At 50.5% G+C, this 15,218-nt stretch overlaps 1 protein-coding gene across 2 annotated transcripts in view; it reads left to right on the top strand.

The window, feature by feature from the left end:
• The window catches only part of ACVR1 (activin A receptor type 1), a 60,477-nt gene that overhangs the window by 16,343 nt on the left and 28,916 nt on the right, over positions 1 to 15,218 (top strand). The gene's annotated exons all lie outside the window — the stretch shown is intronic.

Raw genomic sequence — 15,218 nt, forward strand, 5'->3', positions numbered from 1 at the left:
TTATTCTCCATGTGCTGTGTGTGGGGGACATGATTGTTACTGGTCTCCGCAACAGAGAAAACCAATTTATTATAGAACAACCGGGGACCGAGAGAAATATTAGTGAAATAATCGAAACCGAAGTATTCAGCAATTTATCTGAAATGTTCAAAAAGTGGAACTAAAAAACATAAAATTAATAGAAATGATGGAAATGGCAAAGTTTATACTAACATGAAATAAATTGCAGAGCAGGTTAAAGGGGATGTCTAAATAGAATTTTTTTTTTCTTTTTTTGACCTTCCTGTAGCTTTTTCGGGTCTGAGCTTCGCTCGCTGCCACAATATAACCCTAAGTCTGAGGCGACTTCCCCTCTCGCTGCTGATCTTCTCCTCTATAAATAGACATCTTCTAATTTAGGCCGGACCGTAACTCGTCTGCAGATTGTGAAATGGGACAACACGGATCGAGTCGCTAGGAAATAGTTTCATGACGACTCGGGTGCTCTGCATGACCGGACACATTGATCCAAACCCGACAAAGGAAGAGCAGACGAGAGCCTCCAGATACTGTCATACCCGAGATCGTATGAATTATGGCTTTAGACTTAAAGGAAACCTGCCCCATAGACACAGCGGCGTAGCCTACAGGTGACATGTTTTAAAGGGATTGTCTCCAGATTTACCCCACTAAGCTCTCTCAGGTTGGGGATGAAATGTCGCCCCTTTACCTATAAATAACCTCTTCCAATATTATTTGTCGATGAGCAGAGATGAGTCAGATTTTTCCTGAGATGAGTCAAGTTTAGAAGCTACAGAGGAAGAGTAGTTTTAGATGCCCTGATCTTTGGTTCTTTAGCACCTAGAAACATGGTGTCATTTAAAAGATGAGAAGCTCCTCTTCCATCAGGATTGTGGTTCTGTGAGCTACAGAGGTTACAGGTCAGACATGGTTGGAATTGTGAGCCGGGATAAAGAACCAGTATCTAGAACCACATGTGAAGTCACTTGTAACATGGACCCTTGTCTTACCTACTGGAGACTGTCAAGCTGACATTTAGGGGCTTTCCAGGGATCGGGTGAGGCCATACAGAAATACCGTGCACTTGCTTTGGTATCCGCATTGTGCTGCTTCTTCCAGTCTTCGGCACGGATGGATCAGCGGGGACTCTTTTTGGCCCAGACCTTAGGACTTCCTCTTACATCACCAGTGACGTCTCGTGGAAGCTACCGATTGGCTGAAGCGATCCAGTGACATCCGGCAGTCAGTACTGGAGACCATAGGTAGACGTTTCGGATGTCTAATACCGGAACTTTATCATATTTCTGCCAACATCCGACTCCTGCTGCTCCCGGCAGATGGACGACTGCAGATCCCTCATTCCATGACTCTGTTACTTTATACGGTACAAATATTCTGAAATTCAATAATAAGTCGCCCTTTAGGGATGACACCTCCTCCTTCAGAAAAATCCTTTACAAATCTATTTAAAAATAAAAATGCCTCTACTGGAAGATCTTGCCCCGCCGCCGCCGTCGCCCTCTTCTTGCCCCGCCGCCGTCGCCCTCTTCTTGCCCCGCCGCCGTCGCCCTCTTCTTGCCCCGCCGCCGTCGCCCTCTTCTTGCCCCGCCGCCGACGCCCTCTTCTTGCCCCGCCGCCGACGCCCTCTTCTTGCCCCGCCGCCGACGCCCTCTTCTTGCCCCGCCGCCGACGCCCTCTTCTTGCCCCGCCGCCGACGCCCTCTTCTTGCCCCGCCGCCGACGCCCTCTTCTTGCCCCGCCGCCGTCGCCCTCTTCTTGCCCCGCCGCCGACAGTCTCTAATTACCTTTTGTGATCTTCTAATATATTTTTATTTGGGCTCTTACAACTTTCCAGCCCCGATAAATCACATGACCTCTCCTCCTTATGTTGAGTATTGAGGACATCTCCTGGCTCCTCCCAAATGAAGAGTTTGCCCCTTTACAAGACCCCCCTCCATTCTGATTTATGGGAGCGCAGAGTCCATACCCCGGACTATTTTCGTCTCTCACCCCCACTGTGGGCAGGTGGCGCAGACTAAGCCACTGATCGGAGGTGGAAAACGTCATGAGGGGTCAAATATAAAGGAGGTGAACCTGTCCTGCTCTGGTACTTCCAGTCCTCATGGGACCCGCTTGGATAATCGGTGGCTTCTTAGGACAGTCGGATGTCCATTCCTCTTTTGTCATCAATGATGCCCCATGGTCCAAGGAGGCCAACAATTGTCACTATGTGGTCCCTAGCACTTCCCGCTGGGCAGAGGGGCTATAGAGTGATGGTACGTAGGCTTTGTTTCTCTTGGAGGTCTGACTAATCCTAGTTTGACCAACGTCCCATGGGACCGGTACATGATAGGCCGCCTCCAGTAGTGGCCGCCCAGACGTGATCATGTGCATGGTCTGTCGGGCTTTGATCAAGGCTTCTTGGTGTGACCCTTCTCCGCCCCTGGCTGGTCAGACAGCAGATCAGACACACACACACACACACACACACACACACACACACACACACACACACACACATACAGGCACACATACAGGCGCACATACAGGCGCACATACATGCGCACATACATGCGCACATACATGCAGATCTAATTCTCCCAGAATATAGAAGGACGTCACTGTGATCCGGTCCTGGATAATGGGCAGATTGTGGCCCTAGATCCTTATGACGGGTTCCCTTTGCAATGTAATGTAGTATCTATCACCCTAGTGGGAGGGATTCGGAGTAGATCTTTCCTGACAGCCCTGAACCCCCACATAAAACACTATGAAGCCGCTTGTTCTCTTCTCTGCAGTTTTTTGTGAGCCACCTCCTCCTCGCTGCAGGAATATTTTTAGCTCGGTCTCTACTTCTTTCTTTTGGTGACGCGCGGCCGGCGCTGACATCCCAGACGTGTTAGAAATGGTCGTCTGTTTGTATTTACCGCACATCTAAACAAGACAATGGGGCGACGTGTAACGGCGGGAGGGGGAGGGGAGGCCGCCCGGATTCATTGTGCTGGAGGGTGAGGCCAGAACCGCAGATGTGGAGGGAAACCACAAAAATGTCTAATCCTTCCAGGTGAGATCTGAAGTGCTCCGGCGTAGCCCCTCCTCGCGGCTCCCACTCTTCAGGTAACTTTGAACAAGCGGCACCATTGTGTGACGGCGACGCGTTATCTGCCGGAGAAAGACGTCACTCGGAAGATGGAGAAGAATAGGAAGTTCTTATCCGGTGCTCGGCCTGACGTGGGAGATAAATGGAAAATCACACGGGGCCCCGCTCCTTGTAGGCCCCAGTCAGTAGGACGAGCCGTGTGTGAGGGGAGCGCATGGGAGTTGTAGTACCTGCGCCATTATCTAGGCCCCGAGTCCTCGGACCTGTCCCGGAAGCTGCTTCTCGTCTCTGGTTATGTCTGGGAGAAGAAATCCCAGGAATGTCCAGAGATTCCTCCGCCGTGTGACCTAAGGGCCTCAACACTGGGAGACGCAGGAAATTACACTCTAACTACAAGTTGTTAGCAGATGAAGAGACTCCATGGCTGACGGAGATCTTCAGGCCCTCAGAATGTCAGGAATTTACAGTTCTGCCGCTCAGCATGGAAGAGGCGCTCATTATTATTCTCTATCTACGACCATCTCACTGTCCAGAAACACTGAGTATAGTGGTGTATGTTATAGAGCAGGAGGAGCTGAGCAGATTGTACATAGTGTCCTATCTGCAGGCAGCATGTTATAGAGCAGGAGGAGCTGAGCACATTGTACATAGTGTCCTATCTGCAGGCAGCATGTTATAGAGCAGGAGGAGCTGAGCAGATTGTACATAGTGTCCTATCTGCAGGCAGCATGTTATAGAGAAGGAGGAGCTGAGCAGAATGTACACAGTGTCCTATCTGCAGGCAGCATGATATATAGCAGGAGGAGCAGATTAGATTGTACATAGTGTCCTATCTGCAGGCAGCATGTTATAGAGCAGGAGGAGCTGAGCAGATTGTACATAGTGTCCTATCTGCAGGCAGCATGTTATAGAGCAGGAGGAGCTGAGCAGATTGTACATAGAGTCCTATCTGCAGGCAGCATGTTATACAGCAGGAGGAGCTGAGCACATTGTACATAGTGTCCTATCTGCGGGCAGCATGTTATAGAGCAGGAGGAGCTGAGCAGATTGTACATAGTGTCCTATCTGCGGGCAGCATGTTATAGAGCAGGAGGAGCTGAGCACATTGTACATAGTGTCCTATCTGCAGGCAGCATGTTATAGAGAAGGAGGAGCTGAGCAGATTGTACATAGTGTCCTATCTGCAGGCAGCATGTTATAGAGCAGGAGGAGCTGTGCAGATTGTACATAGTGTCCTATCTGCAGGTAGCATGTTATAGAGCAGGAGGAGCTGAGCAGATTGTACATAGTGTCCTATCTGCAGGCAGCATGTTATAGAGCAGGAGGAGCTGTGCAGATTGTACATAGTGTCCTATCTGCAGGTAGCATGTTATAGAGCAGGAGGAGCTGAACAGATTGTACATAGTGTCCTATCTGCAGGCAGCATGTTATAGAGCAGGAGGAGCAGATTAGATTGTACATAGTGTCCTATCTGCAGGCAGCATGTTATAGAGCAGGAGGAGCTGAACAGATTGTACATAGTGTCCTATCTGCAGGCAGCATGTTATAGAGCAGGAGGAGCTGAGCACATTGTACATAGTGTCCTATCTGCAGGCAGCATGTTATAGAGCAGGAGGAGCTGAGCAGATTGTACATAGTGTCCTATCTGCAGGCAGCATGTTATAGAGCAGGAGGAGCTGAGCACATTGTACATAGTGTCCTATCTGCAGGCAGCATGTTATAGAGCAGGAGGAGCAGATTAGATTGTACATAGTGTCCTATCTGCAGGCAGCATGTTATAGAGCAGGAGGAGCAGATTAGATTGTACATAGTGTCCTATCTGCAGGCAGCATGTTATAGAGCAGGAGGAGCTGAACAGATTGTACATAGTGTCCTATCTGCAGGCAGCATGTTATAGAGCAGGAGGAGCTGAGCAGATTGTACATAGTGTCCTATCTGCAGGCAGCATGTTATAGAGCAGGAGAAGCTGAGCACATTGTACATAGTGTCCTATCTGCAGGCAGCATGTTATAGAGCAGGAGCTGGTGTACATCTTGGTAAATGTGCCTCAGTGGACTGAAATGGTCAGACTGGTCTGGTTCTCGCTTTACTCTATTACTGCACTTGCTCAGCACCTCCTCTGACAAGCCTAGAAGATGCTGTATGCACAGAACTGAGCATGTGCGTCCAGCTCAGCACCGTTACATAGGTGGACGCTGTAAGGCTGTTAAATAGAATCAGCAGATGGCGCCACTCGAAAGTTATTACTGGATTTTTTTATTTTTTAATGGCTTAGATGTAACAATTTTTTTTCTTTATGTGACACCCCCTTTAATCTGCTCCACTTCAAAGGTTTCTTGTATTCTGAATTTTTGGAATTTGTCAAGCAAGAGTTGTGGCTTCTTCTATTAAAGGATGAAACATTTTTATTATTTTTTTTTTAATCTATGTGTTTTTCTCATTATATTAAGAGGCGTTGGCACGGCGCTGCTCTATATGATCCTGATGAGTGTTTCTCAAGCATTTCAGAATTTCGAGCATTCTTGCAGGGAGAGGGTGTTGCGAGCCTCGAGACGGCGTCCTACTTTTTTTTTTTTTTTTTTCCTTTCAGGTCCAGCCGATCGCTTCAATCTTCCTGAGAAATGAACGGTTAAGTTGAATTGAAAACCCCAAATTTTGGGCTGCACCTTCCCCGCTGGAGCTTGTATTAATAGATGTAGACAGTTATCGCTATTCTGAGTCCTCTGGTGTTGTGATGGTCTCGCACCTGTCCCTCATGGACCTGCCCGCACGTGTCCTGCAGCTGCTGAGGGAATGACTGCGCGCCAGGGCATCTCCGATCACCTAATGAGCAAATTTGCAGGAATTTTTATTTTTTGTTTTTGGTCTGAACTTCTAATGTTGGAGGGTTAAAGTTTCTGTTGTCGAATAAGAAAGTGAAAACTCGACTTTGTAGAAGTGTTTTTCCATGCAGGTAACGGCTGTGGTGTATGAAACACTAATGTACAACCCAGAGGTCCGTACTATTGACCCACTGGGGTCCCACTATGGCTTTAGCTGCACCTTTCTGCGTCGTGCACCCATAAATTAGAATTTGCCTGTTATCTATATTATCTACAGGGTGGTCTGTGCTGCATAGACACATTTTTAGTAAGTTTTATTTATTTTTGTTTGGAAAGTTTTCCGTGATGGGGTTTCTTGTTTGTTACTCTCTTTATTTCGGTGATTGTTGCTTTGTGTGTGGAGGGGCTCATTGTTTTTGCGTTCCCATTGACTGGACTGGGAGATTCTCGCATCATCATCGTCATCTTGTGTGATGTAGAATGTGCCCCGTTGAGTAAGGACCTTTGCGTGTGTCCATGTTTGGTACATCGATGCATCGGCGCGTTACCGGCCCCAGCCCAGTACAGCTGAACTGAGTGGAGCGAGTCCGTTTAGTTCAGTTTAGTTTAGATTAACTGTGCTGAAACCAGTACAGATGATCTAATCTGGTCAACATACACTCAGCGGCCACTTTATTAGGTCCACCATGCTAGTAACGGGTTGGACCCCCTTTTGCCTTCAGAACTGCCTCCATTCTTCGTGGCATAGATACAACAAGGTGCTGGAAGCTCCTCAGAGATTTTGCTCCATAGTGACATGATGGCATCACACAGTTGTCGCAGATTTGTCGGCTGCACATCCATGATGCGAATCTCCCGTTCCACCACATCCCAAAGATGCTCTATTGGATTGAGATCTGGTGACTGTGGAGCCATTTGTGTCCAGTGACCTCATTGTCATGTTCAAGAAACCAGTCTGAGATGCTTCCAGCTTTATGACCTGGCGCATTATCCTGCTGAAAGTAGCCATCAGATGTTACAGGGTACATTGTGCTCATAAAGGGATGGACATGATCAGCAACAATACTCAGGTAGGCTGTGGCGTTGTACCAAGGGGCCCAAAGACACCATGACACCAGCACCACCAGCCTGACCCGCTGATACAAGGCAGGATGGATCCATGACACCACCACCACCAGCCTGACCCGCTGATACAAGGCAGGATGGATCCATGACACCACCACCACCAGCCTGACCCGCTGATACAAGGCAGGATGGATCCATGACACCACCACCACCAGCCTGAGCCGCTGATACAAGGCAGGATGGATCCATGACACCACCACCACCAGCCTGACCCGCTGATACAAGGCAGGATGGATCCATGACACCACCACCACCAGCCTGACCCGCTGATACAAGGCAGGATGGATCCATGACACCACCACCACCAGCCTGAGCCGCTGATACAAGGCAGGATGGATCCATGTCACCACCACCACCAGCCTGAGCCGCTGATACAAGGCAGGATGGATCCATGACACCAGCACCACCAGCCTGAGCCGCTGATACAAGGCAGGATGGATCCATGACACCACCACCACCAGCCTGACCCGCTGATACAAGGCAGGATGGATCCATGACACCACCACCACCAGCCTGAGCCGCTGATACAAGGCAGGATGGATCCATGACACCACCACCACCAGCCTGAGCCGCTGATACAAGGCAGGATGGATCCATGACACCACCACCACCAGCCTGAACCGCTGATACAAGGCAGGATGGATCCATGACACCACCACCACCAGCCTGAGCCGCTGATACAAGGCAGGATGGATCCATGACACCACCACCACCAGCCTGAGCCGCTGATACAAGGCAGGATGGATCCATGACACCACCACCACCAGCCTGAGCCGCTGATACAAGGCAGGATGGATCCATGACACCACCACCACCAGCCTGAGCCGCTGATACAAGGCAGGATGGATCCATGACACCAGCACCACCAGCCTGACCCGCTGATACAAGGCAGGATGGATCCATGACACCACCACCACCAGCCTGACCCGCTGATACAAGGCAGGATGGATCCATGACACCACCACCACCAGCCTGACCCGCTGATACAAGGCAGGATGGATCCATGACACCACCACCACCAGCCTGACCAGCTGATACAAGGCAGGATGGATCCATGACACCACCACCACCAGCCTGAGCCGCTGATACAAGGCAGGATGGATCCATGACACCACCACCACCAGCCTGACCCGCTGATACAAGGCAGGACGGATCCATGACACCACCACCACCAGCCTGAGCCACTGATACAAGGCAGGATGGATCCATGACACCACCACCACCAGCCTGAGCCGCTGATACAAGGCAGGATGGATCCATGACACCAGCACCACCAGCCTGAGCCGCTGATACAAGGCAGGATGGATCCATGACACCAGCACCACCAGCCTGACCCGCTGATACAAGGCAGGATGGATCCTTGACACCACCACCAGCAGCCTGACCCGCTGATACAAGGCAGGATGGATCCATGACACCACCACCACCAGCCTGACCCGCTGATACAAGGCAGGATGGATCCATGACACCACCACCACCAGCCTGACCGCTGATACAAGGCAGGATGGATCCATGACACCACCACCACCAGCCTGAGCCGCTGATACAAGGCAGGATGGATCCATGACACCACCACCACCAGCCTGAGCCGCTGATACAAGGCAGGATGGATCCATGACACCACCACCACCAGCCTGAGCCGCCGATACAAGGCAGGATGGATCCATGACACCACCACCACCAGCCTGACCCGCTGATACAAGGCAGGATGGATCCATGACACCACCACCACCAGCCTGAGCCGCTGATACAAGGCAGGATGGATCCATGACACCACCACCAGCCTGAGCCGCTGATACAAGGCAGGATGGATCCATGACACCACCACCAGCCTGAGCCGCTGATACAAGGCAGGATGGATCCATGACACCACCACCACCAGCCTGACCAGCTGATACAAGGCAGGATGGATCCATGACACCACCACCACCAGCCTGAGCCGCTGATACAAGGCAGGATGGATCCATGACACCACCACCACCAGCCTGAGCCGCTGATACAAGGCAGGATGGATCCATGACACCACCACCACCAGCCTGAGCCGCTGATACAAGGCAGGATGGATCCATGACACCACCACCACCAGCCTGAACCGCTGATACAAGGCAGGATGGATCCATGACACCAGCACCACCAGCCTGAGCCGCTGATACAAGGCAGGATGGATCCATGACACCACCAGCACCAGCCTGAGCCGCTGATACAAGGCAGGATGGATCCATGACACCACCACCACCAGCCTGAGCCGCTGATACAAGGCAGGATGGATCCATGACACCACCACCAGCCTGAGCCGCTGATACAAGGCAGGATGGATCCATGACACCACCACCAGCCTGAGCCGCTGATACAAGGCAGGATGGATCCATGACACCACCACCACCAGCCTGACCAGCTGATACAAGGCAGGATGGATCCATGACACCACCACCAGCCTGAGCCGCTGATACAAGGCAGGATGGATCCATGACACCACCACCACCAGCCTGACCGCTGATACAAGGCAGGATGGATCCATGACACCACCACCACCAGCCTGACCCGCTGATACAAGGCAGGATGGATCCATGACACCACCACCACCAGCCTGACCCGCTGATACAAGGCAGGATGGATCCATGACACCACCACCACCAGCCTGACCCGCTGATACAAGGCAGGATGGATCCATGACACCACCACCACCAGCCTGAGCCGCTGATACAAGGCAGGATGGACCCATGACACCACCACCACCAGCCTAAGCCGCTGATACAAGGCAGGATGGATCCATGACACCACCACCACCAGCCTGACCCGCTGATACAAGGCAGGATGGATCCATGACACCACCACCACCAGCCTGACCCGCTGATACAAGGCAGGATGGATCCATGACACCACCACCACCAGCCTGAGCCGCTGATACAAGGCAGGATGGATCCATGACACCAGCACCAGCCTGAGCCGCTGATACAAGGCAGGATGGATCCATGACACCACCACCACCAGCCTGACCCGCTGATACAAGGCAGGATGGATCCATGACACCACCACCACCAGCCTGACCCGCTGATACAAGGCAGGATGGATCCATGACACCACCACCACCAGCCTGAGCCGCTGATACAAGGCAGGATGGATCCATGACACCACCACCACCAGCCTAAGCCGCTGATACAAGGCAGGATGGATCCATGACACCAGCACCACCAGCCTGAGCCGCTGATACAAGGCAGGATGGATCCATGACACCAGCACCACCAGCCTGAGCCGCTGATACAAGGCAGGATGGATCCATGACACCACCACCACCAGCCTGAGCCGCTGATACAAGGCAGGATGGATCCATGACACCACCACCAGCCTGAGCCGCTGATACAAGGCAGGATGGATCCATGACACCACCACCACCAGCCTGACCCGCTGATACAAGGCAGGATGGATCCATGACACCACCACCACCAGCCTGACCCGCTGATACAAGGCAGGATGGACCCATGACACCACCACCACCAGCCTGACCCGCTGATACAAGGCAGGATGGATCCATGACACCACCACCACCAGCCTAAGCCGCTGATACAAGGCAGGATGGATCCATGACACCAGCACCACCAGCCTGAGCCGCTGATACAAGGCAGGATGGATCCATGACACCAGCACCACCAGCCTGAGCCGCTGATACAAGGCAGGATGGATCCATGACACCACCACCACCAGCCTGAGCCGCTGATACAAGGCAGGATGGATCCATGACACCACCACCAGCCTGAGCCGCTGATACAAGGCAGGATGGATCCATGACACCACCACCACCAGCCTGAGCCGCTGATACAAGGCAGGATGGATCCATGACACCACCACCACCAGCCTGACCCGCTGATACAAGGCAGGATGGATCCATGACACCACCAGCACCAGGCTGAGCCGCTGATACAAGGCAGGATGGATCCATGACACCACCAGCACCAGCCTGAGCCGCTGATACAAGGCAGGATGGATCCATGACACCACCACCACCAGCCTGAGCCACTGATACAAGGCAGGATGGATCCATGACACCACCACCACCAGCCTGAGCCGCTGATACAAGGCAGGATGGATCCATGACACCACCACCACCAGCCTGAGCCGCTGATACAAGGCAGGATGGATCCATGACACCACCACCACCAGCCTGAGCCGCTGATACAAGGCAGGATGGATCCATGACACCACCACCACCAGCCTGACCCGCTGATACAAGGCAGGATGGATCCATGACACCACCACCACCAGCCTGACCCGCTGATACAAGGCAGGAGGGATCCATGCTTCCATGTTGTTGACGCTAAATTCTGACCCTACCATCCGAATGTCGCAGCAGAAATCGAGACTCATCAGACCAGGCAACGTTTTTCCAATCGTCTACTGTCCAATTTCGATGAGCTTGTGCAAATTGTAGCCTCAGTTTCCTGTTCTTAGCTGAAAGGAGTGGCACCCGGTGTGGTCTTCTGCTGCTGTAGCCCATCTGCCTCAAAGTTGGACGTACTGTGCGTTCAGAGATGCTCTTCTGCCTACCTTGGTTGTAACGGGTGGCGATTTGAGTCACTGTTTCCTTTCTATCAGCTCGAACCAGTTTGCCCATTCTCCTCTGACCTCTGGCATCAACAAGGCATTTCCGCCCACAGAACTGCCGCTCACTGGATGTTTTTTTCTTTTTCGGACCATTCTCTGTAAACCCTAGAGATGGTTGTGCGTGAAAATCCCAGTAGATCAGCAGTTTCTGAAATACTCAGACCAGCCCTTCTGGCACCAACAACCATGCCACGTTTAAAGGCCACAAATCACCTTTCTTCCCCATACTGATGCTCGGGAGAACTGCAGGAGATTGTCTTGACCCTGTCTACATGCCTAAATGCACTGAGTTGCCGCCATGTGATTGGCTGATTAGAAATTAAGTGTTAACGAGCAGTTGGACAGGTGTACCTAATAAAGTGGCCGGTGAGTGTACATTCCATGTGCAGTGCCGCTTATGGTGATGCCACATATGGAGTTTTTGGTCCGTTTTTAAGCATGTGTCCTTTTAAAACCGTTTTTGACCATTTGGCTACTTGGAACCTGTTTATAATAATAATAATAATAATAATCTTTATTTATATAGCGCCATCAAATTCCGTAGCGCTTTACAAATCATAGGGGGCATATACAACTATATTACATTACAAAGAACAAACAGTCATATAGAACAATAGGAGTGAGGGCCCTGCTCACAAGAGCTTACAGACTATGAGGATGAGGGGGTGACACAAGAGGTTGTATAATGGTCCAGCCATTCTTTATAAGGGAACAATATAAAATAATTTAATAAATAATTGACTAAACAACGATGTTGCTGCTTGGACCAGCCATCAGCCGCCATCTTATTTACAGGGTCCTAGGTGAAAAAGACTGCAGAGAAGCCTGGAGCTTGGTATATATCAGCTGTTTGCCAGATAACAGATGGGAGATAGGATGAATTAGTAAAGGGAGAGTTGACATTTCAAGCAGTTAGCGAGTGTGATAGGCTTGCCTAAAGAGATGGGTTTTAAGAGCACGTTTGAAGCTTTGGAGGGTAGGCATTAGTCTCAGAGTCTGGGGAAGGGCATTCCAGAGAATTGGTGCAACTCGGGAAAAGTCCTGGATACGTGCATGGGAGGTTCGAATTAAGGTAGAGATTAATCTAATGTCACTGGCAGATCGAAGAGCACGGGAAGGGCGATAGACTGAGATGAGAGAAGAGAGATAGGGAGGTGCAGCATTATTCAGAGCTTTGTGGATGAGGGTTATTATCTTAAAGTGAATACGGAAGGAGACAGGTAGCCAGTGCAGTGATTGGCACAAACTGGAGGCATCCGTGTAGCGTTTGGCCTGAAAGACGAGCCTGGCTGCTGCATTAAGAATAGATTGAAGAGGAGAGAGTTTAGAGAGTGGAAGACCAATTAGTAGAGAGTTACAGTAGTCTAGTCGAGAGTGAATAAGTGCAACAATTAGCATTTTAGAAGTTTCAAATGTCAGAAACGGCCGGATTCTGGAGATGTTTCTGAGATGCATACGGCAAGAGCGAGCAATAGATTGAATATATGGTAAAAAGGAGAGGTCAGAGTCCAGCACAACCCCAAGACAGCGGGCCTGCTGCCTCGGTGCTATAGTGATCCCACAGACCGAGATGGAGAGGTCAGGGTTGGGTTGGTTAGTAGATGGTGGAAAGACAAGAAGTTCAGTCTTAGAAAGATTAAGTTTCAAGAAGAGAGAGGACATGATGTTAGAGACAGCAGAGAGACAATCACTAGTGTTCTGGATTAAGGCAGGAGTGATGTTACGTGCAGAAGTATATAGCTGGGTGTCATCAGCATAAAGATGATACTGGAAACCAAATCTGCTGATGGTTTGTCCAATGGGGGCAGTATAGAGAGAGAAGAGAAGAGGACCCAGGACTGAGCCCTGAGGAACCCCGACACTGAGAGGAAGATGAGTAGAGAAAGATCCAGAAAAGGAGACACTGAAAGTGCGGTCAGAGAGATAGGAAGAAAACCAGGAGAGTGCAGTGCCCTTTAGGCCAATGGAGTGAAGCATCCTAAGGAGGAGCTGGTGGTCCACAGTATCGAACGCTGCCGATAGATCCAGGAGAATGAGGAGAGAATAGTCACCTTTGGATTTTGCAGTGAGGAGATCATTGGAGACTTTAGAAAGAGCAGTTTCAGTGGAATACATAGAGCGGAAACCAGATTGTAGGGGGTCAAGGAGGGAGTTAGCTGAGAGATAGCGGGTTAGTCGAGAATAGACCAAGCGTTCCAGGAGTTTGGAGATGAAAGGGAGGTTAGAAACTGGTCGGTAGTTTGTAGCATTGGATGGGTCCAGTGAAGGTTTCTTTAGTAAAGGGGTAACAATAGCATGCTTGAAAGAAGAGGGGACGACCCCAGAAGAGAGAGAGAGATTGAAAATTTTAGTTAGGTGAGAAGTGACTGCTGGGGAGAGAGACTGTACCAGATGTGAGGGGATGGGGTCACTGATGCAGGTAGTGGGGCGAGCAGAGGAAAGGAGCCTAGACACTTCTTCCTCTGTGACTGGCTCAAAGGAAGAGAGTGAACAAGATAAGGTATCGGAGGGAAGGGGATTAGTGGGGTGAGTGGATTGAGCAATTATTTCCTGGCGGATACAATCAATTTTGTCCTTAAAATAGGCGGCCAGATCTTCAGCCCCAAGGTCTGTGACAGGTGGCTGCACCTTGGGTGTTAGTAAGGAGTGAAGGGTATCAAAGAGCCTTTTGGGGTTGTTAGAGAGAGAGGATATGAGATTAGTAAAATAGACCTGTTTAGCGAGGTGGAGGGCAGAGTTATACGTTTTTAGCATAAATTTGAAGTGAAGAAAGTCTGCAGATGTGCGCGATTTTCTCCACAGACGTTCAGCAATCCTGGAGCACTGCCGAAGGAAACGAGTTTGTTCAGTGTGCCAAGGTTGCCTGCGTGTGTGTTGAAAATTTCGGATAGTGAGCGGTGCCATCTCATCTAGGGCGCTTCTGACAGTGTGATTATAGTGGTTAGTAGCCAGGTTTGGACAGGTGAAAGAGGAGATGGGGGACAGTGCAGACTGTAAGTTTTCTGTGAGTTTATGAGTATCTATTGCACGTGGGTTCCGGTATGAGTGATGGGTGGAAGGATTCTGAGAATGAGAAGGATTATTGAAAGTAAAAGAAAGGAGATTATGGTCTGAAAGTGGAAAGGAGGAATTGGTAAAATCAGATATTGAAGATGGTCGGGAGAAGACCAAATCGAGGATGTTTCCCTCATTATGAGTGGGGGAATCGCAGAGTTGTGAAAGACCGAGAGAAGTAGTTAGTGCTAAGAGCTGAGAGGCAGGAGGGGAAATGGGAGAGTTAACAGGGATGTTGAAGTCTCCCATGATGATAGTTGGAATGTCACAGGATAAAAAGTGAGAGAGCCAAGAGGCAAAGTGGTCAAGAAACTGATAGGGTGAGCCAGGAGGACGGTATACTACAGCCACACGAAGAGAGAATGGGCGGAAAAGTCTGAGGGTGTGGACCTCAAAAGATGGGAAAGTAAGAGAAGGTACAGGAGGAATTACCTGGAAAGTGCATTGTGGAGAGAGGAGTATGCCTACCCCACCTCCCTGCCTATTCTCAGGTCTGGAACAGTGCGAAAAGTGTAAACC

Source organism: Engystomops pustulosus, chromosome 8, assembly GCF_040894005.1.
Source record: "Engystomops pustulosus chromosome 8, aEngPut4.maternal, whole genome shotgun sequence".
In the NCBI taxonomy this organism is placed as follows: domain Eukaryota; kingdom Metazoa; phylum Chordata; class Amphibia; order Anura; family Leptodactylidae; genus Engystomops; species Engystomops pustulosus.